Consider the following 25,761-nt stretch of genomic DNA (forward strand, 5'->3'; position numbering starts at 1 on the left):
CTGGGCTATACAACTTTTAATAGTGAAATGTATGTTGAATTAGGCTTCAACTCTCTGTTTTGTGATTTAGGTTCTCATTTGAGGATGCTTCCATATCCTTATCTGCCTTGCTTGCCTTCATATGTGAAGAAGGCACCAGTAACTGTGTCATAGGTAAAGTTCTCCTATGAGGGCATAGGTGCTTCAAGGGCAAAGCTCCTTTATATATAGGACTGTCCCTACCACTTTATTTCTAGGGCTGATTTCCCAGTTTTGAGTTAGTTTTAAATTAACTGAATAGTTTTTTTTCTAAACTACTCAGGGCACAAAGAAGGGCCCTGGGGCTTGCCCACTAAATTCCTACTGGACAGTTACTTCAGTTTGTTAGTTCACTTCACAGACTGGAATGGTTTACACTTTGCAAGTGAACACAGTTGAATTGTTTTCTAAACTACTGAGAGTACCAAGAAGAGCCCTAGAGGCCTTGAGTCTTCCCAGTGCACTCCTGGACAGTTATTTCAGTTTGTAGTTCACTGCATAGGGCTGGAATGATCTACACTTTGCAAATGAGCACAGTTTCCTAGAAATCAAAATACTGTTTTTCATAAATTACATGAATCGATGCAAATTCTCAGGATGAGCATTCTTACTACTGTTTATGATTTGGGGATAATCCACCAAGGCTTTTTACCTCTTGTCTGAATAATCTAGATTTCTAAACAGCATCAGAATGCAGTGGTGGATGGATCTCTCTCCTGCTCCTCTAAAAACATTTCTTTTGGTGACATATTAAAGATCATCAACATTACCATCACTACCATCACAACTAGAAGCTGCATGGCCTAGTGGCTTGAGCTTGGGCCTGGAAGTCAGAAGATCATGGGTTCTAATCCTGCCTCTGCTTCTTGTCTGCTGGGTGACCTTGGGCAATGTCACTTCACTTCTCTAGGCCTCAGTTACTTCATCTGCAAAATGAGGATTAAGAATGTGAACCCCATATAGAACAGGGAGTGTGTCCAACCCAATTTACAGTAATCACTCAATAAATATGACTGAATGAATGAATTTACTTGAATCCACCCCCACTCTTAATACAGTGCATGGCACACAGTAAGCACTTAAATACCACAATTATTAATATCATTACCACCATCATCAATACCAACACATATCAGAACCCCATGAGCTTGTGCTTCATGCAACATACTGAACTCGCTCACTGTCCATGTCATGTCTGCCTAGGGAGATCACAATTTTTGAAGGACATTTGTTGTAGACAACTGTTTTCATCATGGATATACATGAGAGATAATTATTAAGTGGGCAAAATCTACAAGTTAGTTTTGTATTTCTAAAGGGTTATGTACTAAGTAGTGTGCTATGTACTCGATTGGATAAAATGAATTTGTTAGGCACAGTCCCTGAAACACACAGAGCTCACAGTATAAGCAGGAGGGAGGGTAGTTACATCCATTTTACAGATGAGAGTACTGAGGCACAGAGAACTTAAGTGATTTGCCCTAGGTCACACAACAGGCCAATGGTAGAACTGGGACAAGAATCCTGTTCAATTGATTCTTGGACCTGTGCTCTCTTTTCACTTGGCCATAACACCTCCACACACCTAAGGTTCATAGGCATTTCACTGTGCAGACAAGATACCCCTCAATATATGCCAAGCCATCACTCTTCAAAGCATTACTAGGCTCACATCTCCTCCAAGAGGGCTTCTCCGATTAAGGCCTCTTTTTCCTGGCTCAGTCTCCCTTCTGCCTCATCTAGGCACTTCAATCTGTGACTTCTGGACACTTGATATTTGTCCCATCCGATGAAACCCACAGCACATATGTACATATCTTCAAATTACATATTATAAATTACTTATTCATATTAATGTCTGTCCCTCCATCTATATTGTGAGCTCATTATGGTCAAGAAATGTGTCAGCTCATTCTGTTTTACTCTCCCAAGTGCTTAGTACAGTTCTCTGCACATAGTAAATGCTCAAAAAATTCAATTGATTGACTGATAAATCACTGGTTTTGGAAACACATACCTGAATCCTACTTCCGAGGGAACCTCAGGGGCACTTTTGTCTTGTTGACTGACACACTATATTTTAGGGTTTTCCACTCAATTACAGAAGTCCCGTCCTCTTGTCCTGCTGCTTCAAATCAAGGACATCCCTAGAGCTAACATAAGTTGAGCAAGGGCTAAGGATGAGAGAGCGGGGCTACTAACTCCCGAGCCGCTGTCTCTCAGGCAATTGGCAGGCCTGCATGTAGATACAATTTTACAGAAAAATTACTTATCACCTAAGCTCAACCTCACACTTTCTAAGACTTCCAATCTGATTTTGACAAAAAACTCTTCTCCCAAATTACCAGAGCAATAGCTGACTAGAAACTGGATTCTCTCTTTCTGAGTCAGGGATATGTGAAAACCTTGCAATTGTCCATTGGGTTTGCAAAATGTTGACACGCTCCCCACTTGGCCTTGGACCCCTCTGCCATAATAATTCCTAAAATGCATTGTGCTGATTCATGCCTATGACATACCCATTTTCAGATCATAAAATATGGTTTCAAACTGCTTCCACAAAGCCCCATATCTAAGCCCTAATCACTTCAGTGGGCAAGAAATTACCAATCTGAAACAAGTTAAATGCCAGTTGTGAGCTCCAAATTGGAAACTGATATTTTGATCAAAGGCAGAGTTATCTATCATTAGAGAAAGCAATGTGGTACGATGATCAAACTGCTTGTCCGTCTACAACTTTGGGATCCAGACATTCCCCTCTCCATCAGGGGTCCTGTTCTTTACCATAATTTTCTCCATCACGGATAATTTTCTCATGGCTAGGAGGACCCCTAGAATTGTAATTGCAGCCAAAATCCTCAGGCAGAAAATCACTTTCAGTCAGAACATAATGTCTTTGCAAGGTCTGTGTTAGACCGGCAGTTACAATCGGTGACCAATTTTGAAATTTTAAGATGGATAAATAGCTCCCTATTACTAGCACTGCCTTATGTCCTTCAGACATTGAATATGTGCAATTACAGGCACTATCGCTATCTTAATAGGTGGATTGAAGTCTATGCTTTTAATGGAAAACTGCTACCCTCTGTGCCAGAAAAGAATGATCCACAATAGGCTATGATGTTCAAGGGGAAGACGGCATGTGGTACTCTCAAGATGTTCACTTTCTTGAGTGGCAGAGAGCTGTTCAGGTTCAGCCTGCCTTCAAAATCTCCAAAGCCTTTCATGCTTATAGTGACCAAAAACCTGCCTCTTCCACACTGATATAAGGAGAAATGGCAGTGCTGAACTGTTGTGTAAAATATACCAAAGAACTGAGGTGTGATTTCTGGCAGCCAGGAAACAGAAATCTGGGTCAAATACACTGAAATCTCTCTCAGACTTCTGATACCAGGACTCGGTTCAAAAACTCCTCACCATTGGTTTTAAAGCACTCCATTTCCTTGCCCCCTCCTATCTCACCTCACTTCTCTCTTTCTGCAACCCAGCTAGCACAGCGGCATGGTCTAGCATGGGTTCTAATCTCTGCTCTGCCACTTGCCTGCTATGTGACCCTGGGCAAGTCACTTAACTTCTCTATGCCTCAGTTCCCTGAACTGTAAAATAGGGGTTAAGAGTGTAAGCCCTATGTGGGAAAGGTACTGTATCCAACCTGATGATCTTATATCTACCTCAATGCTTAGAACTGTGCCTGAAACAGAGTAAATGCTTAACAAGTAGCACAAGTATTATCATTATTATTATTAGTACTAACCTTCTCACTGTGCCTCGATCTCACCTGTCTCCCCGCCAACCCCAGCCCAAATCCTGCCTCCGGCCTGGAACGCCCTCCCTCCTCAAATCTGACAGACAATTACTTTCCCCCTCTTCAAAGCCTTATTGAAGGCACATCTCCTCCAAGAGGCCTTCCCAAACTAAGTCACACTTTTCCTCATTTCCTACTCCTTTCTGCATTGCCCTGTCTTGCTCCCTTTGCTCTTCCACCCCTCCAGTCCCACAGCACTTATGTATATATCTGCAATTTTATTTATTTGTATTGATGTCTGTGTTCCCTTCCTAGACTGTAAGCTCATTGTAGGCAGGGAATGTCATTGCTTATTGTTGTACTGTACTTCCCCAAGCTCTTAGTACAGTGTTCCACACACAGTAAGTGCTCAATAAATACAAGTGAATGAACGAATGAATGAATGTTAGGGTGAAAATCTTCACAGTAGTAGGGAGTAAATCATGAGTGCAAAATTGGACTGGATACAGAACTTGTCTGTACACTGAATTCAGGAATGTGTCATCATCCTTACAGGCTCACCATCCCACTGCTCTTAGCAATCTTCAATGCCATGCATGCTCACAGCACAATTTTGGAAAGCGTCATAGATCCAGACAACTGTGAGTCTTTCTTCTCCACCCGCTAAGTCAAAAATCAAACATTAATGTTCAGTGAGTACAATAATGTGAGCAATAGTAGAAGCAGGATTAGTAATAGTATCATCCTCATCATCATCAATGGTATTTATTGAGCGCTTACTGTGTGCAGAGCACTTATTATTTGAAGAACACTTTACTAAGCACTGGTGAAAAACAGATATGATCTCTGGCCTTCAAGGGATTCACGGTCTGAGACTATAAGGCTGGAATAAGAGATTAGCGACAAACATAAGGTGAAATGAAACAATGAAGTCCTAAAATGGCATAAAAGATAAGGACAAATACACAGACCAAAAACTCAAAGCAGTAGGGGACTGTGCTAAAGGAACAGAATTTCAACTCCTCACAGAACACAGTTCCAGAGTCAGTACTCTAGCTACAGTGACTGCTATAGCAATTGATTTTCTATTTCAATAAACCAAACATACTTATTGAGCATTTGCTGTTTGCAGAGCACTGTACTATACAGTTGAGAGAGTATAATACAGTAGAAATGGTAGACACAGTCCCTGCCCTTTTCTGACTGAGTGATACTAAACAATCAATCAATCAGCAGTATTTACTGGAGAGTTTACCTTCAGCAAATCTCTGTACTAAGTGCTTGGGAGACTGTAATATTACAGAGTTGGTTGACATGATCCCTGCCCTCAGGCTGAGAAGAGGTGCTGTCTAAAGGATAGAGCATGGGACTGGGAGACAGAAAAACCTAGGTTCTAATTCCTGCTCCTCCACTTGTCTGACGTGTTACCTTGGACAATTCACTTCACTTCTCTTTGCCTCAGTTACCTCATCTGTAAATGGGGATAAAGCCTGTGAGTCCCATGTGGGACAGGGACTGGGCCCAACCTGATTAGCTTGTATCTATCTCAGCAATTAGTACAGTGTCTGGCATATGGTAAGTGCTTAACAAATAACATAAATTTCAATAAGACATTTACAATTTACTGCAGGAGCTCAGATGGAGGCCCAGGTCCATGCTGGATTGTTAGTTCCTTTCAGGTTAGGGACTATATCTATTAACTTGGGGGACTTTACCAAATGCTTATTATAGTATTCTGGATTGAATAAGCACTCAATAAAAATTACTGATGACTGGAGCAATTGTGGGTTCCTGAAGAGGCAGCCTAGCTGTTCAGTGGGGAGTCAGCCAGTCAATTGCATTCATTGAGCACTTCCTGTGTGCAGAGCATTGTACTAAGCATTTATAAGGGTACAATATAACATCATAATAGACACATACCTTGCCCACAATGAGTTTACAATCCAGAGGAGGAGAGAGACATTAATATAAAAGAGAGGAGCCAAAGGGTGGTTCATTTCATTTTCTCTGGAATACCGGTAGCCACATTGCTGTCAGTGTGCTATTCTACTTATCATGTACCTCATCTCTTAGAGACCAGGCTCATTTATGGTAGTCAGGAATGCTGTAATGTTGTTTCACTGCCCAGCCTGGTCTGTAGTCCACACCATGTTTCTACTGCTCCGTGACCATCATCGTTACTAGAATTAGAACAAACGAGCATTCCCTGACCACTTCTGTTGAGAATTTTATCATGCACCATTGAGTCAAAAATAGCCAGGAAGGAAGGTGGTGTGCTGAACAAGAAGAAAAGCATGAAAATCAATACTTGGACTACTAAATTAGACATATTTCCAACCTCTACCTTCACCACTTCAACTGTGAAACCCTTACGGGTATGTTACAGTAAACCACTGTTTAAGATTGTTTGAAAGTTTCATTGCATATTCTATCTCATCCCTCCTGTTTACAATCATTTTTATGGAAGAATTGGATTCAAGGAATGATTCAGCTAAAATCATATTTTTGGAAGCATGACTGCAACAATAAGCAACGAGTGGGTATATTAGGCCAGGGTTGCCAAGTCTCAGTATCAGCAATAAATCTATTACTAAAAACTAATATTATTTAGGGAGAAATATGATCATCAAACCAAATTTACTTTTTCAGGTTAAGGTCTAATATCTAGCAAAGCATAATTAGGAACACAACAGTAAATACATTTTAAAGCCAAGGCAAGAGTTCTTTTTGAGATTTAAGAGCTGAAATCAGGACTGGGGGGCCCCTTGATTACTGCACCGCTGATCGATAATGAAGTAATGTGGTCTAGTGGAAGGAGCGGGGGACTTGATTCTGCCACTATTATTAGCCCATTGTCTCGGAATCTCAGTTTTTTCATTGGTAAAATCAGGACAAGGTACCTACTGTCCCTCTCTTTTAGACTGTGAGCTCCATGTGGGACATGCTTAACCCACAGTAAATGCTTATTGAAGTCCATCATAATACTAAAATATCAAGGAAAGAAAAACTTACAAACGATATTCTGTATCAAGGATCACATGATTAGTAAGGCACAGTTTATTATCCATCCATTCATCAGTATTTACAGAAGCCCTCATGGGTACAGGGTACTTTAGCAGATGCCTGGGGCCTACCATAAAGTCAAAGACATAAACCCTGACCTGGATAAGCTCACAGTTAATAAAACAGGTGGTTTGCTACAACCCCAAATTGGTAATAATAACAATGATGATGATGGCATTTGTTAAGCATTTACTATGTGTCAAACACTGTTCTAAGTGCTGGGGTGCATACAAGGTAATCAGGTTGTCCCACCTGGGGCTCACAGACTTAATCCCCATTTTACAGGTGAGGTAACTGAGGCAGAGAAATTAAGTGATTTGCCAAAAGTCACACAGCTGATAAGTGGCAGCTCAAGGCCACATGGGAGAATGGGAAGGTGGGCTCAAGCACCCAGAGAATATCGTGGGGGTTCATGGGAGAGATATAGTTGCCATAGTTACTCTAGGATTGGGTGGGCTACAAAGACAAAGAAAGTCCAAAGTTGTGGGAGAAGATGATTTTCCAATCATTTCTAGTAGTGAAAATAGTATCAATTAAGGGCCCGCTGTACGCAAAGCACTGCATGAGTGCTGAAAAAAATAAATAGCCCACTGAGAATTAGACCCAATTATTTGCTCCTCTCAAGGGTATCACAATTTAAAATAAGGGGGTGGCAGAATGGCGAGGATACTGTTGACAGACACATGAGGAAAGGTGAAACAATAAAACACAAGAACAATGTAAGAGACAAGAGTGATGAAAAACACAAGAACAATACGGTCTAGGCTCACTCGAGTTAGAGAAGGTCCCTGAGTCCTTGCTCCATCAAGACTTCCTGGAAATTCTCCCAGGTCTAGGAGCGCTCTAGTCATCCAATCACACAGTCAGTCAATCGTACTTATTAAGTGCTTACTGTGTGCAGAGCAGTGTACTATTCATTCATTCAATCGTATTTATTGAGCACTTACTGTGTGCAGAGCACTATACTAAGCACTTGGAAAGTACAATTTGGCAATAAATAGAGATAATCCCTACCCAACAATGGGCTCACATTCTAGAAGGGGGAGACAAACAACAAAACAAGTAAATAGGCATCACTACCATTAAAATAAATGAGTAGAACCATAGAAAAATGCACATCATTAATAAAATAAATAGAGCAATAATTATGTACAGATATATACACGTTCTGTGGGGAGGGGAAGGGAGTGGAGCAGAGGGAGGGAGTAGGGGCAATGGGGAGGGGAGGAGAGACAGAGGGAAAGGGAGGGCTCAGTCTGGGAAAGCCTCCTGGAGGAGGTGAGCTCTCAACAGGGCTTTGAAGCAGGGAAGAGAGTTAGTTTGGCAGGAGGGCATTCCAGGTCAGCGGTAGGACGTGGGCCAGGGGTCAACGGCATGACAGGTAGGAACGAGGCACAGTGAGGAGTTCAGTGGCAGAGGAGCAGAGTGTGTAGACTGGGCTGTAAGAGTAGAGAAGGGAGGTGAGATAGGAGGCGGCAAGGGGATGGAGAGCTTTGAAAGCCAATACTGCGGAGTTTTTGCTTCATGTGAAGGTTGATAGGCAACCACTGGATTTTATTGAGGAGGGGAGTGACATGCCCAGAGCATTTCTGCAGAAAGAGAATCCGGGCAGCGGAATGAAGTATAGACTGAAGCGGGGAGAGACAGGAGGATGGGAGATCAGAAAGGACGCTGATGTAATAATCCAGTCGGGATATTATGAGAAATTTTACCAGCAAGGTAGCAGTTTGGGTGGAGAGGAAAGGGCACATCTTGGCGATCCTAAGTGTGGAAAGGTCGGATCTTGGTGATACTGAGTGCTTGGGAGAGCACAATAGCGTAATGCAACAGACACATTCCCTGCCTACAAGCTGACAAGAGGGGAAGACAGAAATAAATATAAATACAGATATGCACATATGTTCTATGGGCTAGGAGGGGGGGATGAACAAAGGGAGCTCTAGTCAGGAGGGAGGGAGGGACCCTGTCTGGCATGAATAATGAAGCAGCACCTTCAAATTCTGAGGGATCTCAAGTCCTTGAAAATATAGGCAGGACAAGTCCACTAGTTGTGTCCCAGCCTGTGTAAACTGTCTCCAAGGTAAGATGCATTTTCTGCCTGCAATTTCTGGTTTCAAAAGGGATGATCCAAACCAATCCTATCATCAGGTATTCCTTGAAACACTTAACTCAAGTGAAATACTGCAGAATTCCAAGCCAGGTATTTTTTTCTGGAGGTGAACCTGGAGAGAAAGGACCAGAGGAAGGATTTAAGAATAGGGAAAACTATAAAATCCTGAATTTGTCCCTCTGTAAGATGTAGGTGCCAGGAAAAGAAGAAGCCAATAGGATTTTATCAGTAATGAATATTTTTTGTCTTTCAATAGCCAGCTCAATGATTGAAATCAGAAATGTGTCTCCAGCTACTGCATAACTAAACTTTCATTTTTCTAGTACCACTTGTATTCACAAATGAGGTCATAAGGGGTTGGAAAATGCAAACACATGCCTTTTTGGGCATGAAATTATTCCACCTGGGAATGATTATATCAAGTATTTGCACAGGTAAATGACATGACTGGTTCTCTCACTGTGGACCTCTGAGATGTGGCCTTTTTAAGCCTAAAAATCAAACACATTATCTTGCAGCTTAGATAATTTCCATTTTAAAGCAGGCAGTGCACTTTCTAAGACAGACAGGTAAACAAGGCAAGGGAATTAAGGGAAACAAAGGGAGGAATTCAACCTTTCTTGACTGTAAATTTTCTCCTCTTTTATCTTGGTCTTTAAGAGATGTTTGTCTTACACTTCCGGAGCCTCATAGTTCTAACCAGTTGGAGAATATTCCCAGGTGAAAATGAATGCCTGAAGCCCTTTCTGGCTAAAGTGGTGTTAGTTAACAATCATCACTAAAATGTCACTACTTTAGGAGAATGGAACATAGGTGAAACATCTTAGTTGAAAATAGCACAACTGGCATAAACTGTGAGAAGTACCTGGAGAGAGATGCATTTTTTTAAGTATCTGAGACTAGAAATCTCCATTTCTTTCCCCCTGAAGCAGCAGGAAATGCACCCTAATCTCAGTTCTGACCTGTTCACAGGTATAGCTAAGTGCAAAGAATGAATGGACTGTACCTTCTGTGTAACTCTGGCCCTGCCTTAGTGTCCTCTCAGGGACTCTCCCACCAGCCTCTCATGCCCACAACCCCAACCTTTTTCTCTGCCTCCAGTTTTCAACCTGGCTTCACTCCATCAGGGAGGGTCCGGGTGCCACTGCTTGATTCAGCAATCAATCGGTCATATTTACTGAGCACTTAGGTGTGTGCAGAGCACCGTACTAAGCATTTGGGATCATACAATATCAAACGAAGGTACCTGTGTGTTTACTAAGTGCGGAGCTCTCTACCAAGTGCTTAGGAGAGTAGAAATCCTCTTGAAAAAAGAGCATTAAGGGCACAGTATCCTACTATTCTGATGGAAAAATGGTCAGCTCAAATTGGGGTTTGACACCAAGGTGGTCAGTGGATGTTGCTGGCACTTCTGGGCAGCAGTTGTCAATAAAATTTCTGTCCCTCTGTCCCTCTCCTCTTAGTTATGGCTCTGTCTCTTTCTGTGTCTCTTACCCTCTCTTCCTCTGTCCTTCTCCTTGTGTCTCTGTTCCTCTCCTCCAGTGTCTCTGTCCCTCTTCTCTTCTGTGTGACTGCCCCTTGCTTCCTCTCTGTGTCTTTGGCCCTCTCCTCCTCTCTCTCTCTCTCTTCCTCTCCCTGTGTGTTGGTTCTCTTCCCACTTTAGATTATGAGACTCCTGTGGGCTAAGATACAGTAAGCAAAGATCTGCCAATTGATCCACACAATATCCAAGCTGAGCACATACAAGTTGGATCTACAGGATCTGCATGAAAACTGATGAGACAAGATACCAAGTACTATAAATGCAATCATCAAGTTCAAGTCATCTATTGGTCAGATTAATTTCTAAATTTAAATATTTTTCCCTCTTTTTGGAATTTGTCCTGGCCTGGAAAATTTGGAGACATATAAGCAGCAGGGCATAGTGAAAAGAGTTTGGGCCTGAGAATTAGAGGACCTGGGTTCTAATCCTGTCTCTGCCAATTTTGTGCTGGGTAAATCACTTAACTTCTCTATGCCTCAGTTATCTCATTTTTAAAATGGGGATTAAGACTGTGAGATCTAAGTGGGTCAGGGATTGTGTCCAACCACTTACTGTGTATCTACCCCAGTGCTTAGTAAAACGCATGACATAGGGTAACTGCTTAATATATACCAATTTAAAAAAAAAAAGCAAACTGATCCAGGGAAACCGATTTGAATTTAAGAAAATTATTTCCCCAGTAATTTTGAATATTGGTTAATCAGTGATTTTCCTTTCTTTTTGTCATTTTACAAGATTCTTCTCTTCTCTTTGTTTTAAAATGTCCTGCAGAGCAGGTAAATACCATTTGGAAAGCTAACTGCATTTATTTTTCAGACTACTAAATCTGCAGTTTGCTCCTCAGATAACTCACAGGATTTGAACTGTTAATTCAAAATAAACAATTAGAACTCAAATTAACACTCCAGATAAAGATCTTTTAGGCTTTGTTTTGTATTCATTTATTTTTTGGTGGTGTTGGATATGGGTGGTTTTTTTTAGGAATGAAAAAGAAAATATCTGAAAAGCAGAGTTCAAAGATCATGAATTTCTATCAAATAAATATTGCGGTTGGTATTCTTGTTCAAAAGAGTATGGTATTGATTACACTCATTTATATACATCAATTTAGCTAATTTCACATCCATAAAATGCATTAGCATCACTTTGAAATAAACATGAAAGCCAAACTCATGTGTTATAACTGTCTATGACATTATGTATCTCTTGTGCAGTGTTTTTTTTTTCCAAATTATATATATGCACATGTGCGCGCGCACACACACACACACAGTTTAGCTATATAATTCTATTTCAGTTTGAACTATCCAAAATAGCTTGCAGCACGTATTGGTGGATAATGATTTTCCTGGCAGAACCCTGCCACTAAGAAACATTAAGGTAGAGAAATAGATTCCTGCAGGGCATGACTTTAGGTGGGTGTTTTTTTTTTTCTTTTTAATGTTGCATCTATTAACTAACATTTCCTTTGCTGTAGAAATCTATCTACCAATGCCTCCGTTTTACACAGTGTGAGAGCAAAATGATCAAGCTAAATGGGGTGGGTGAAAGTTGTAAGACATCAGTCATAAAACTGAATAATTACCATGACTAATTTTCTGAAGATGCATGCAAAGTGCTGGATCATTTCCAAACCAGTGGAGCTACTACCCAGGTAAAGTTCAATACACTGGTCCTCTACCTTGTAATTCCTTTTTCTCATTAAAAATGGATGAAATCCCAAAAGTATCAAACGTTCCACAAAATAAATATCATTGGTAACTTCAATCATCGATTTCATTTTTGTCAGCATATGTGATGCTCTGAATGGCAAAACCCTCTGGTTTTTAAATTCCTCATTTCCCAACTATTCTCTAACAAAGTAGATCTCAAGCCTTGACCCAAATCACAAAGGATAACTGTAAATTATTTATTTATATCAATGTCTGTCTTCCACTCTAAACTGTAACTTCATTTGTGCAGGGAATGTTTCTGTTATATTGCACTCTCCCAAGAAATTAGTACAATTGATACAGTTGAATAACTGACATAAGGAATACCCTTTTAAAGCTGCTGACTCTGAAGGGCCAGTTGAGATTTACCAAACTATGGAAATTGAGGAGGGGGTACTGGATGGGGGAGAAAAGGTGGAGGGAGGATTGGGGGGTGGGCAGATCAGAAATAGGCAGTTCCTGAATTCCCCCGGCCTATCATGGCTGAAATTCCTTAATGATGATCAAATAAGTCATCAGTTCTCCAGTAGTTATGAGAAACATTCCCAGGGTTAAACAGTTCTATCCCACTGTTGGCTGAAGTCCATGACCTCAAAAAAGAACCACACATGAAAAAATCTTGCTATTGTTGGGCTTGTCTAAGAGGGGTTTTGTATGGGATGAAGAGAATGAACAGGCTTCATTATTCACTTGCATTTTAACAACCGAAGCAGTGACCGTGAGCTTGAATTACCACCCAGAAGTTTGCACAAGTCAGAACCTTTTAGATGTTTTATGTCTAGTAATTACGTATAGTGTGAGTTGTCAGACAACGAGGATTGGGTATTTAATTGTTCTGTTAACAATTGAGTAAAAGGGAATGAGTATTTAATTGGGCCACAAGACAGGGATGGAATCATCCAGCAACCTTAAAGTTACTCAGATAAAGCAAAAGTAACCTGTTTTGGGTGGGACCTACCCCAGTACAGCACCTGACACATAGTAAGCTCTTAAATATCATTACCAAAAAAAAAAAAGTAAAAGAAGCTCACAGGATCAGTCTGAGAGTTGCCATTTTTGCCTGAATGGACCAAATTGAGATTCAGAGTCACTGACTAAAAGCTAGCCTAAAGGAAAAAGTACTGAAAAAGTTCAAACTTCCTTTCATTGTCCCTATGGAAAAGCTAATAGGCAGAGATGCGGACCTAGAGACGACGAAAGTGATTCTATTCCTGGATCCATACACATTAGCCTTTTTCTGCCCTCGTTTCTTTTTGAGTTAAATGAAAAAAAAGAAAACCTGTTTTCGCTTTATTGCTCTGTGTGCAATGGATTTCATCTGTTAAGTGCTTTGACCTTTTGGGAGAGAAAATGGACTTCTGAAAACATATGGTTGTATGTAAGACATCCCTGACCCCTTTGATTTATTGACTTATGCACAGCAATGGTTTTCTATCAGTATTGTGGAACCAAATCTGCCCCAAGCTTTAAGTTATCTGTCAGTTAAGAACTCTTATCACATTAAATCTGCACTGAGAGTCAAGGTAGGACTTGATGCTTGCGCAGGACCTGAGACATGCATGCAGCTATTTCCAAAATTCCTTGCTTGCCATTTAAATGAGTTTCTTGTGAGTAGTGATTAGAGGCATTATCGATAATATTGAGTTAGATTTTTTATGTGTATGGGTGTGTGTGCGTGTATCCCTCTCATTAAGAATGTGAGCTGCTTACAGGCAGGGCCCAAGTCTGTTCTTTTTTATGCTATTTTCCCCAAAACTTAGTTCAGCACTTGGCTATAGCACTGAACACCTACTGTGTTCAGAGCACTGTACTAAACACCTGCGAGAATAAAACATAATGAATATACTTGAACTCTGACTTCCCCACTTACAGTCTAGTACTGCATATTCTATCACACTGTAATGCATTTGTTAGATGGTGGACGATGACCATGTCAATGGCAATGGTAAAACAGCGTGGCTCAGTGGAAAGAGCATGAGTCTGGTAGTCAGAGGTCATGGGTTCTAATCCAGACTCTGCTGCTTGTCAGCTGTGTGACTTTGGGCAAGTCACTTAACTTCTCTGTGCCTCCGTTACCTCATCTGGAAAATGGGGATTAAGACTGTAAACCCCATGTGGGACAATCTGATTACCTTGTATCCCCCCCAGCACTTAAAACAGTGCTTGGCACCTAATAAACACTTAACAAATGCCATCATTATTAATACACTGCTGTCGCTATGCACAACACAAAGAAGTGCTGCTTTTAACAGTTAAAATACACAAATGTATTCTGTCTCTCTCTACTCTGTGTGTGTGTGTGTGTGTGTATGCATGCCTGCGTGTGCACAGACACATAAATATGTATGTAATATGGAGTTCCAGGAGGGTAGACAGCCCCCAAATCCCACTATCCAGAACTCGCTTCCACAGGAAATCCACGGTTTAGTGGGGCAGCCTGAAAGTCAGGACCACACCCATTTCCCACAAGAAATTGTAGAAGCCAAGTCCTCCCTGCTTCCCCAGCACTGCAGGATGAGCACAAACTCATCCCAAACCTTTATTACAATGGAACCTTGAGGAACTGAGGAGATGAAGGGAAAATGAACTGTTACTGTGCATTTGTTTATTTTGGCTTCCTTCCTGCCCCTCTACAGAATAATGACCTTAGTTATACCCATCATTAGAACTTTCATATGCATGTTTATTCAACTGTACATTCAATCTTTTTTTTGACAACTCCATTTGTAAATATTTGAATGTCTCTCTCCTTCAGTGGAGTGTAAGTTCTTTACGGCCAGGAATCATTTCACTTCTTATTTCTGTACTTTATAAGCACTGACTGCAGTATACTGCACCCTAGGGATTTCAGTAAACACTATTACTACTATTCCCTTTCTGCCTCCCCTCCTCTCTATAGCTGGTTATCTTTCACTATGCAGCCCCCCATGTCTCTGCTTGTTGCCATCTCTTTCTTCTTCTCTGTGCCTATACCTCTCTCCCTCCTCCTCTCTGCCTCTGTCCCTCTCCTTCTCTCTGTCTCTGTCCCTTTCTATGTCTCTTACCCTCTTCTCTGTCCTTCTGCTGTCTCTGTTCCTCTCCTCCAGTGTCTCTGCCCCTCTCCTGTTTGAGAAGTCTTCTGTTTGACTGCCCCTTGCTTTCTTTGGCCCTCTCCTCCTCTCTCTCTCTCTCTTCCTCTCCCTGTGTTGGTTCTCTCGCCACTTTTGATTATGAGCCTCTTGTGGGCTAAGGACCATGTTTCAAAGTCCATGAATCCAGCTGCTGTATGCTGTTTCTCAATAACATCTATCAAACCCTTATACCCTTTCACGTACTGGAAGGGTTTGATAAATGTTACTGTGAAACAGCATAGCCTAATGGAAAGAGTGTGGATCAGGGAATCATAAGACCTGGCTTATAATAATAATAATAGCAATAATGGTAATTGTTAAGGGCTTACTATGGGCCAAGCATTGTTCCAAGCACTGGCGTAGATACAAAGTAAGGTTGCTCCATGTGGGGCTCACAGTCTTAAAGCTCATTATACAGATGAGGGAACTGAGGCCCAGAGAAGTAAAGTGATTTACCCAAGGCCACACAACAGATGAGTGTCAGAGCCGGGATTAGAACCCATAACCTTTGGACTCCCAGGCCCATGCTCTAGCCACTGTACTCTGTCACCTATCTGCTGTATGGCCCTGGGTAAATCATTTCACTCTGCCGTGACTCAGTTTCCTCCTCTGTAAAATGGTGATTCAATACCTTTATTCCCTATTTAGAATCTGAGCTCCATTTGGGACAGGGACTGTGACTTGATTAACTTGAATCTACCCCAAAGCTTAGTACAATACTTGCATCCTAGGAAGTGCTTAACAAATGCCACAGCATTATCATTGATGGATTGGTTGATTGTTCTGAAATGTAAATAGAAGAAGATAATGAAAAGTAGCAAAACATTAGCAGTATAGTATAAAAGATAACACAACTTTTTCATGGCATTTGTTACTAAGCGCTGTTATAGATACAAGGTAATTAGGTTGGACACCATCCATGTCCCACATGAGGCTCATACATTTCACAGATGAGGTAACAGAGACATAGAGAAGTTAAGTAACTGGCTCGAAGTCACACAGCAGACAAGTGGTGGAGCTGTGTTTGGAACCCAGGTTCTTTTGATTTCCAACCCCGTGTTCTATCCACTAGGCCATGCTGCTGCTCTACGAAGCCTAAAACATAAAAATAAAATACATACCTAACATAATTTATGATGAATAATAGCATATGAGAACAGGTAAAAAGCTAAACTCTCTCTTCCTAATCCTGATCTTATTAGAGAAGATGGAGCCAGAGCCAGGAAGGATATTATAAGTGTTAACAGTTGGAAAACTTAAAAGCCTTCAGATCTTCTCAGAAGAAAGGTACCGTATTATGGCAAGTCATCATTATTAGTTTCAAAGTTATTACTGCTTATCTTACTTCTCCTCAGCTCTGAAAAACCTCAATCGAGGCACGGCAGTAGATCCTAATGTCTTCCAGATCCTTATGGTGCTCGGCATGCCTGATCAGTGAGCTTCTAGCTGCATGCAGTGACTCATGCTTTGCTGATCCGATGATTGCACAGGCAGGAATTTTTCATGTTTTGCTGACTACATGCAGTGCTAATTGATCACAATCTTTATTCTCTCCTACCCCCTTACAAGCACCGTGCCAACCACAAACATCTGACAGTATTGAATTCAGACAGGGAGCTATTTTGGGGCCAATTCTGAGCCCAGCTGGAGGGTGGGAAAGGGGAACTGTAGGGTATTCACAGCTTCCCCTCCTCCACTATGGCAGGGATCCCTTCTTTGGAAGTCACTTGCTGAGGTAGTTTCAAGGGAAGAAAACCTTTTTTGGAAAGAGAGGAACAAGGCCTATCACTGGCAACTGCAGGACTCGGGAACAGATAAAATTTCCCTGCATGCTTTCCAAACCAACAAAGGTAGGAAACAAGTGCAAATGTGATGAAATTTCCCTGGGGATTCTCTCATTCTCTGGACAGAGGGAGGCCTTTTCCCCATCATACAGTCATTAGTATTTATTGAGCACTTACTATGTGCATAGCCTGTAATAAGCGCTTGGAATGCACAAATCGGCAACAGAGACAGTCCCTGCCCATTGACGGGCTTACAGTCTAATCAATAGAAACATCAAACACTGACCACCTCAGTTATGGGCCACCAATCAATCATATTTACTGAGTGCTTCCTGTGTGCAGAGCACTATACTAAGCACTTAGAAGAATACAATATAGCAGAGTTGGTAGACATTCCCTGGCCACAGTGAGTTCACAGTCTAGAAGGGGTGGCAGGCGCTAATATAAATGAACATATTATAGATAAGGATATAGATGCCATGGGGCTGAGGAAGGGGTGAATAAAGAGAAGGAAATCTATGTGCAAGGGTGATACAAGAGGAAGTGGGAGAAAATAAAATGAGGGCTTAGTTGGGGAACGTCACTTGGAAGAGATGGGCTTTTAATAAAACTTTTAAGACAGGCAAAGATCATGTCTACCAATTCTGTTATATTTCTATAATAAGTTCTATTAAGAACTTAATTCAGAGCTCTGCACTCACTAAGCATTCAATAAATGATTTATTGATTGAGTGTTTGAAGATGAGAACAGTGATAGTCAGATATGAAGAGGAAGGGCGTTCCATGACAGAGGCAAGACATGGGTAAGAAGCCATGGGTTAAATAGATGAGACCAAGGTACAATGAGTAGGTTGGGATTAAAGGAGTGATGTATGCAGGCTGGATTTTAGTAGGATATCAGGGAGGTAAGGTAGGAGGGTTAAGGTGATTGAGTGCTTTAAAGACTATGGTGAGGAGTTTCCTTTTGATGTGGGGGTGGATGGGTAACCACTGGAGGTTCTTGACGAGTGGGGAAACATGGACTGAACATTTCTGCAGAAGAATGATCAGGCTGACCGAGTGAAGTATGGACTGGAGAGGGGAGAGACAGAAGGCAGGAAGGTGAGCAAGAAGGTTGATGCTGTTATCAGAGTGGGTTAGGACAAGTGCTTGGATTAATGTGGCAACAGATTAGATAGACAAGAAAGGGTGGATTTTAGCAGTGTTCTGCAGGCTGATCTGATGCTGAATATGTGGTGATACTGAGTATGTAGGCTAAATGAGAAACATAAGTCAGGGATAACACCAAGCTTACAGGCTTGTGAGACTGGGAGGATGGTGCCGCTAACTACAGTAATAGGAAAGTCAGGGGGCGGTCAGGTTTTGGGTGAGAAGACAAGGAGTTCTGTTTTGGACATAAGGTGTCAGTGGGACATCCAAATGGAGATGTCCTAAAGGCAGAAGAAAATGTGAAACAGCATAGAAGAAAACAGATCAGGGCTGGAGATGTAGATTTTGGAATTATATGCATAGAGATTGAAGTTTAAGCTATGGGAGTGAATGAGTTCTCCAAGGGAGTTGGGGAAGATAGGGAATAGAAGGGGACCCAGAACTGAGGCTTGAGGGATGCCCACATTTAGGGGGGAAGAGGCAGAGGAGGAGCCTATGAAAAGACTGAGAATGAGTAGCCAAAGAGATAGAAGGAGAACTAGGAGAAGACAATGTCAGTAAAGCCAAAGCTAGATAGTCTTTCCAAGAGAAGGGGGTAGTTGATAGTCCTGAAGGCAGCTGAGAGGTCGAGGAAGTTTAGATGGAGTAGAGGCTGTTGAATGTGGCAAGAATGAGATCACTGGTTACCTGTGATAAAGCGGTTTCTGTGGAATGGTAGGGATGGAAGCCAAATTGGAGGGAATCAAGGAGTTAATTGGAGGAGACAAACTGGAGAAAGATGTTACATATAACTTGCTCAAGGAACTTGGAGAGGAATGGTAGGAGGGAGATGGAGTGATAACTAGAGGGAGCCATCTGGGTCAAGGGAGGGGTTTTTTTTTTGTTTTTTTTTAGGACTAGGGGAGACACTAGCATGTTTGAAAACAAATGGGGGGAAAGCCATTGGACAGTGAACAATTGAAGGTGGAGGTCATAAAGGGAATAAAAGAGGGGTAAGTGCTTTGATAAGGAGCAAAGGGATGGAGGTCAGAGGTGCAGGTGGTGGAATGGTTACTGAAAAGATGGAGATGTTCTCGAGATACTGCTGGGAAAGATGGGAGAGTTGAAGAAAAGAGGAACTGGAGAGGAGCAGGGGAGATTTTAGGGAGATCACACAATGATTTCAACGTTCTCAATAAAGCACCACTTAACAAATACAGATAGAGTGAAGCTTCCCAGAGACCCCATCCCATTTTTAGACCTAACTACCCCAGACAACAGGGCAACTGTGTAATATTCCCTCTAGACTGTACACCTATTTTGGGCAGGGAAAATGCCTACCAACTTCAAAATATTGAACTCTTCCAAGTACTTAGTAAAATAGTCTGCACATAGAAAATGCTCAAAATACCAGCAATTGATTGAATGATTGATCCTAGTTGATATTGGAAACCCACCATTTTATGTGTTTAGGTATAAGCTTTTAATTCCCTCAGAAATCAGAAAAAAACCTTATATTTGCACCCTTTACCTCATTCAAATTTACCATGGCAGATTACATTCTGAAGTCTACCTTGTGCAGAGAATTGAGTAGGCGCTTGGGTCATCACTGTTATTGTTGACTTATGCTGTCGAGTCATGTCCCACCCATAGCAATGCCATGGACACATCTCTCCCAGAACATCACACCTCCATCTGCAATCGTTCTGGTAGTGGATCCACAGAGTTTTCTTGGTAAATATAAGGAAGCGATTTACCATTGCCTCCTTCTACCCAGTAGACCTGAGTCTCCACCCTCGATTCTCTCCCATGCCGCTGCTGCCCAGCACAAGCTTTACAACACAAATAAAACACATACAGTCTCTGCCCTCAAGGAACTTACAATCCAATGTTTCTAACAAATCACACTATGACTAATTTTGACCAGTATTATCGGTGCTGCTTCCTGGTCTAAGAATCGCCACAAAAATAGAAGGCTTTCAGAAGGCAAAAGGCAACAGCATTCTGGAGTCAACTTGATTACATAATTGCTATTTATATTTGAAAAAGTGCTCCCAGTTCTACTTCTATACATAATCCAACTTTCATATACTTTCAGAGTTTTGGAGCAATACACTGCTTTAGATAGTTCTCAGGATCCTCCTCTGTTTTAAAATTTCAATTTACATAAAAACCCAATTGATGCCAATATTGTACTTTCTGTCTATCACAAGATTTTGTGTACTGAAGAAATACGAACTCTATGAAATGAAGCTGATAGAATTAATATAAACAGGCATAATCATCATTTCCATGCTCTTTTTTCTCCACGCCTATATGGAAATAAACCCGAAATCTGTTCTCTTCCCACATCAGCAAGAGGATATTCCAACTATTATAATCAGCGGTATTTATTCAGCATTTATTTTGTGCAGAGAACTGTTCTAAGCACTTGGGAAAGCATAACAAAACAGAGTTAACAAACGTGACCCCGGCCCATAAGGAACTTGGCTGAGACTGTGGGGGGTGGTGGTGGGGAGAGATGGCACAAGAGGGGAGGGATTGGATAGGAGTGACTTGAGGGGGACCAGGGATGGGGGAAGTGGATGAAGGGTGGCACTGGGAAAAAAAGGACAGGGATGGGGTGAGGAGGTGGTAGGGAAGCACAGGAATGGGAAGGTGTTGGATGGGAGTGAGCTGAGAGGGATCAGCATAGGGGGACGGAGATAAGGTGAGAGAGTCTGGCATGGGTAACCAGAGAGAGGGAATTGAGGGGGTTTGGGGAGGTCTCAGTATCATGATGTGTGGTGTGGTGATGGAGGGAGCTGGAGCAGTTGGTATCCTTTCCTCTTGCCATGGTCTCAAATCCCCAGCAAAAGGAGGGGTTGGGTTGCCAGTGTCCTGTCCCTTCAGCACAACCACAGGCTGTGGAGTGGGTCTAGTATGGTGGGGGAGGTGAGGCTGAAGGCTATCAGCATCCCTTTAACTTGTCTCAGGCTTAGGCCCCCGGTGTGGGCTGGAGGGTGAGGGGTAGCATTTCATTCAACCATACTTATTAAGTACTTCCTATGTGCAGACCACTGTACCAAGTACTTAGGGGAGTACAATAACAGTAAACAGACACATTTCCTGCCCACAGAGAGATTACAGTCAAGAGGAGGGGAGACAGGCACTACTATAAAAAAATAAATTACAGATATTCATTCAATCATATTTACTGAGCACTTACTGTATGCAGAGCACTGTACTAAGCACTTGGAAAGTACAGTTTGACAACAGACAGACAATCCCTACCCAACAGCGGGCTCAAAGTCTAGAAGGGGGAGACAGAAAACAAAGCAAGACATAAGATATGTGCATAAGTTCTGTGGGACTGGGAGAGGGGAAGAACAGAGGGAGGAAGTCAGGGTGACACAAAAGCAAGTGGGAAAAGAGGAAAGGGGGAGCTTATTTAGGGAAGGTCTCCTGGAAGATGTGTGCCTTCAATAAGGCTTTGAAGCAGGGGAGAGGAACTGCTTGTTGGATTTGAGAAGGGAGGGTGTTCCAAGCCAAAGACAAGGCACGGGAGAGGGGTCAGCAGTGAGATGGGCAGGACTGAGGCACAGTGAGAAAGTTACCATTAGATGAGCAAAGAATGTAGGCTGGTTTGTAGTAGGAGAGTAATGAGTGAAGTAGGAGGGGGCAAGGGGATGGAGTGCCATAAAGCCAATGATGCGGAGTTTTTGTTTGATGCAGAGGTGGATGGGCAACCACTGGAGTTTTTTGAGGAGCTGGGTGACATGTCCTGAATGTTTTTGTAGAAAAACGATCCAGGCTATGGAGTGAAATATGTACTGGAGTGGGGAGAGGCAGGATCCTTTCCCCCATCGCAGTCCCAGGCGCCCTGCATGAACCATTAGTAGAAGCTGTTTAAGGATACCCTATTTCACTTTATGAATAGAAATTCAGCATATGAAAGTATCTTTATATACCACTCTAGCATGTTCTTATGAACTCCTATGAACAAATTCATTTCTCCTGGATTTACAATTAGTTTTAGTAAAACACCAGTCCTAACATTGATGATTAACCTTGCCTAGATTTTTTTGGTCCAAGTGTGTAATCTCTGCTCCAGACTGTCTGACCACTTGCAAAATTTAAAAGGTCTGGTATAATAATAATGATGGTATTTGTGCTTACTGTGTGTCAGGCACTGTTCTAAGTGGTGGGGTAGATACAAGCTAATCGAGTTGGACACAGTCCCTGTCCTGCATAGGGCTCACAGTTTTAATCCCCATTTTACAGATGAGGGAACTGAGGCACAGGGAAGTGAAGTTACACTTCACCCAAAGTCAAACAGCAGACAAGTGGTGGAGCCAGGATTAGAACCCATGACCCTCTGACTCCCACTGCTCTCTATCCACTACGCCACTATGTCCCATCCCTAAGAAAGCAGGCATCCTAGTTATCCTCTTGGGCTAACTTTTTTCCAAGCCTAAATGTATTGCTATGTAACAAAAATACGGAATTTTTGACAGATTTTCCTAGTGCCCATGTCTGCACAGGATACCCCAAGGGTATTGAAACTGGGAGTCCCAGCTGGGACAGGGACTGTGTCCAACCCAATTTGCTTGTATCCACCCCAGCACTTAGTACAGTGCCTGGCACATGGTAAGTGCTTAACAAATACCACTGGTATTATTATTACCTTTCCAATTCAATTTGGCAAGGTGAAACTAATTATTTAGGGTCATATTAGTCTGTGGGATTGGCTGCTCACAGTAAAACAAGTAATGTGAGGACTCTCATTTCCAACATTGAACCCACTCCAGACATATTCACATATTCAAGTTCCCTGACTTCCAACTAGGGAACAATTTGGGAGGCCGGCCCAGCTAGAATGGGGGTTGTTGGGGTTATACGTGTGTGTGTGTGTGTGTTTGCATGCATGAGCACTCTTGATGGTGTTTCAGTGGCACTACTGATAAAGTTTACTTAAGGCTGTATCCAATCCTAGGACACTGAATGATTTCACTCCCTAGATCAGTCTTTTCAGACTAAAGTGAAAAGAAAAAGGAGAGGAAATGAATGAGGAAGAAACACGAGGTCAGCAAACTCCTCCTAGTACTCTGTTTATGTCAAAGTAATTTTGCGGCAGGAAAAATATAAACCTGGAATGTTCAGAAATTTAGAACTAACACAGTATAGCTTGATTATCTCCCAGAAGTAGTGCAGCCATAATTATCCTGTCATTGGCAGAACACGGGAATGGTACAATAGAGGAGACAGAAAGACCTGGGTTCTAATCCCATTTCTGCCACTTGTCTGCCATGTGATCTTGGGCAAGTCACTTCACTTCTCTGTGTCTCAGTTCCCTCATCTGTAAAATGGGGATTAAGACTGTGAGCCTCATGTGGGACAGGGGCTGTTTCCAACCTTATTACCTTGTATCTACCCTACTGCTTAGAATAGTGCTTGGAACATAGTAAGCAATTAATAAGCATCATTATCATTATTATCATTATTAATGTAACCCACCCTATGTAACGTCCCACAATGGTAAATTGATCCCTATGGATTGTGCATATGTCCTTCCTGGTCAGGCCACCCAATCAGTCCCTTTAGCCCATGGGCACATGTGTATACCTGAATACACTTACATACTAGAAATTCAATCAGTTGTATTAAGTATTTGCATCTAATCTCTTTGTCTTTTCCTCATTGTATATTTAGTTATCTGGACCTTCTTATCTCCTCTATTAACCTGTACGTTCCTCAAGGGTCTGGACTGAATCTTTAATCTCTATAGCGTGATCCCAAGTACTTAAACCCATGTTCTGCGCTCAGTAAGGGATCAATACATGCTCTTCTTTTAAGATAATGATGAGAGTGATGATGAGGATGCTGCAACAGTGGATGAGTATATCTGGGTGTTGGAGTGTCCCGTCAATCAAGCCCCCGATTGGTAAAGGAGTTGTCTGATTGACAGCTATCTGAAGGTTCTGGCTTCCCTTTACAGCCACCTCCCCCCAACACGCCCTTTGTCCCCAGTCTCTCTGGACTAAAGTGCTGCCCCAAGGCCAACCAGAGGCGAAGAGGGAGGATCAGAAGAGCTGGAATGCTGTCATGCATCAACCAGGCAGATTGGATGATTCAGAGTACTCAAGAAAAGCTCAGAAGGGAGAGAAAAGCATGAAACATACTAGGTCAGTTTATCTGATATCAATAAACAGCCCCTTCCTAGGGCACAGTCCTAATATCGCAATGGCCTCTCTTGTCTCTTGGGGTCCTTCAGTGAATTCCTTAAACCCTATAGGGAGGAAAGTGTGGCCTAGTGGACAGGGCCCAGGCCTGGGAGTTAGGAGGACTGAAGTTCTAATCTTGGTTCTGCCGTTTGTCTCCTGTGTGACCTTAGGCAAGTCATTTCACTTCCCTATGCCTCAATTCCCTCATCTGCAAAATGGGGATTTAGACCGTGATCATCATGTGGGACAGACACTGTGCCCAACCTGATGAATTTGAATCTGTCCCAGGGCTTAGTACAGTGCATGGCACATAGTATGTGCTTAACAAATTCCATTTAGAAAAAAAACAAAAAACAGCAGCCTGGCCTAGGGGAATTAGCTCAAGATTAGCCTCAGACCACTTAAATTCTAATCCTCACACTGCCTTTAAGCCTGCTGTGTGACCATGGACAAGTCACTTAACTTCTCCAGGCCTCAGTTTCCTCATTCACAAAATGAGTATTACATATCTCATATCCATTATGAGAAGCAGCGAGGCTTAGTGGAAAGAGAACGGGCTTGGGAGTCAGAGGTTGGGGGTTCTAATACCCACTCTGCCACTTGTCAGCTGTGTGACTTTGGACCAGTCACTTAACCTCTCTGTGCCTCAGTTACCTCATCTGTAAAATGAGGATTAAGACTGTGAGCCGCACGTGAGACAACCTGATAACCTTGTATTTATCCCAGTGCTTAGAACAGTGCATGGCACACAGTAAGCACTTAACAAATATCATCATCATCATTATTATTATTATATTTGTCTTCCTTTCCCCTTAGACTGTGAGCCACATGTAGGACAGGGACTGTGTTTGATCTGATTATACTGCATCTACTTTAATACACAGAAAACACAACTCTCACAATTTTCACTGCTATTATTATTATTAGTAGTAAAGAATATTGAACAGCAAAAGAAGGTGTTTTCCTTGTTGAGGGCTTCTCTTACTTGGAAAACTATCTAGATGGAAAAGTCTTCACTTGACCAACCAAAGATTTTAAGCATGTACAGGCAAGGATCTAGTCTTTTTTCAAGATGCTTGCTATTTTTCAATGTACAAGTCAAAAAAAAAAAATTCCTTAGCACTATCCTCAACCCTTGGTTGTCCTATTGCCACCTACTACGGGAATCTCATTTTTTTTTTTTTTTTAGTGTCAGTTTCTGGCCCATTCATCAGTCTATCAATCATTACTTTTTATCTAGTGTTTACTCTGTGCAGAGGACAACAGAGTTAGTAGACACAATCCCTGCTCTCAAAGAGTCTCTAATATGATGAGAAAAGTAGATACTAAATCTCCAAAAAATTAA

The 25,761-nt window shown here is 41.9% G+C and overlaps 1 protein-coding gene across 1 annotated transcript in view; it reads right to left on the reverse strand.

Moving 5' to 3' along the window:
- Positions 1-25,761, reverse strand: part of LOC100680819 (cadherin-7) — a 157,399-nt gene that overhangs the window by 79,655 nt on the left and 51,983 nt on the right. The window lies entirely within an intron of this gene.

The sequence above is a fragment of the Ornithorhynchus anatinus genome, chromosome 5 (assembly GCF_004115215.2).
Source record: "Ornithorhynchus anatinus isolate Pmale09 chromosome 5, mOrnAna1.pri.v4, whole genome shotgun sequence".
Lineage (NCBI taxonomy): Eukaryota > Metazoa > Chordata > Mammalia > Monotremata > Ornithorhynchidae > Ornithorhynchus > Ornithorhynchus anatinus.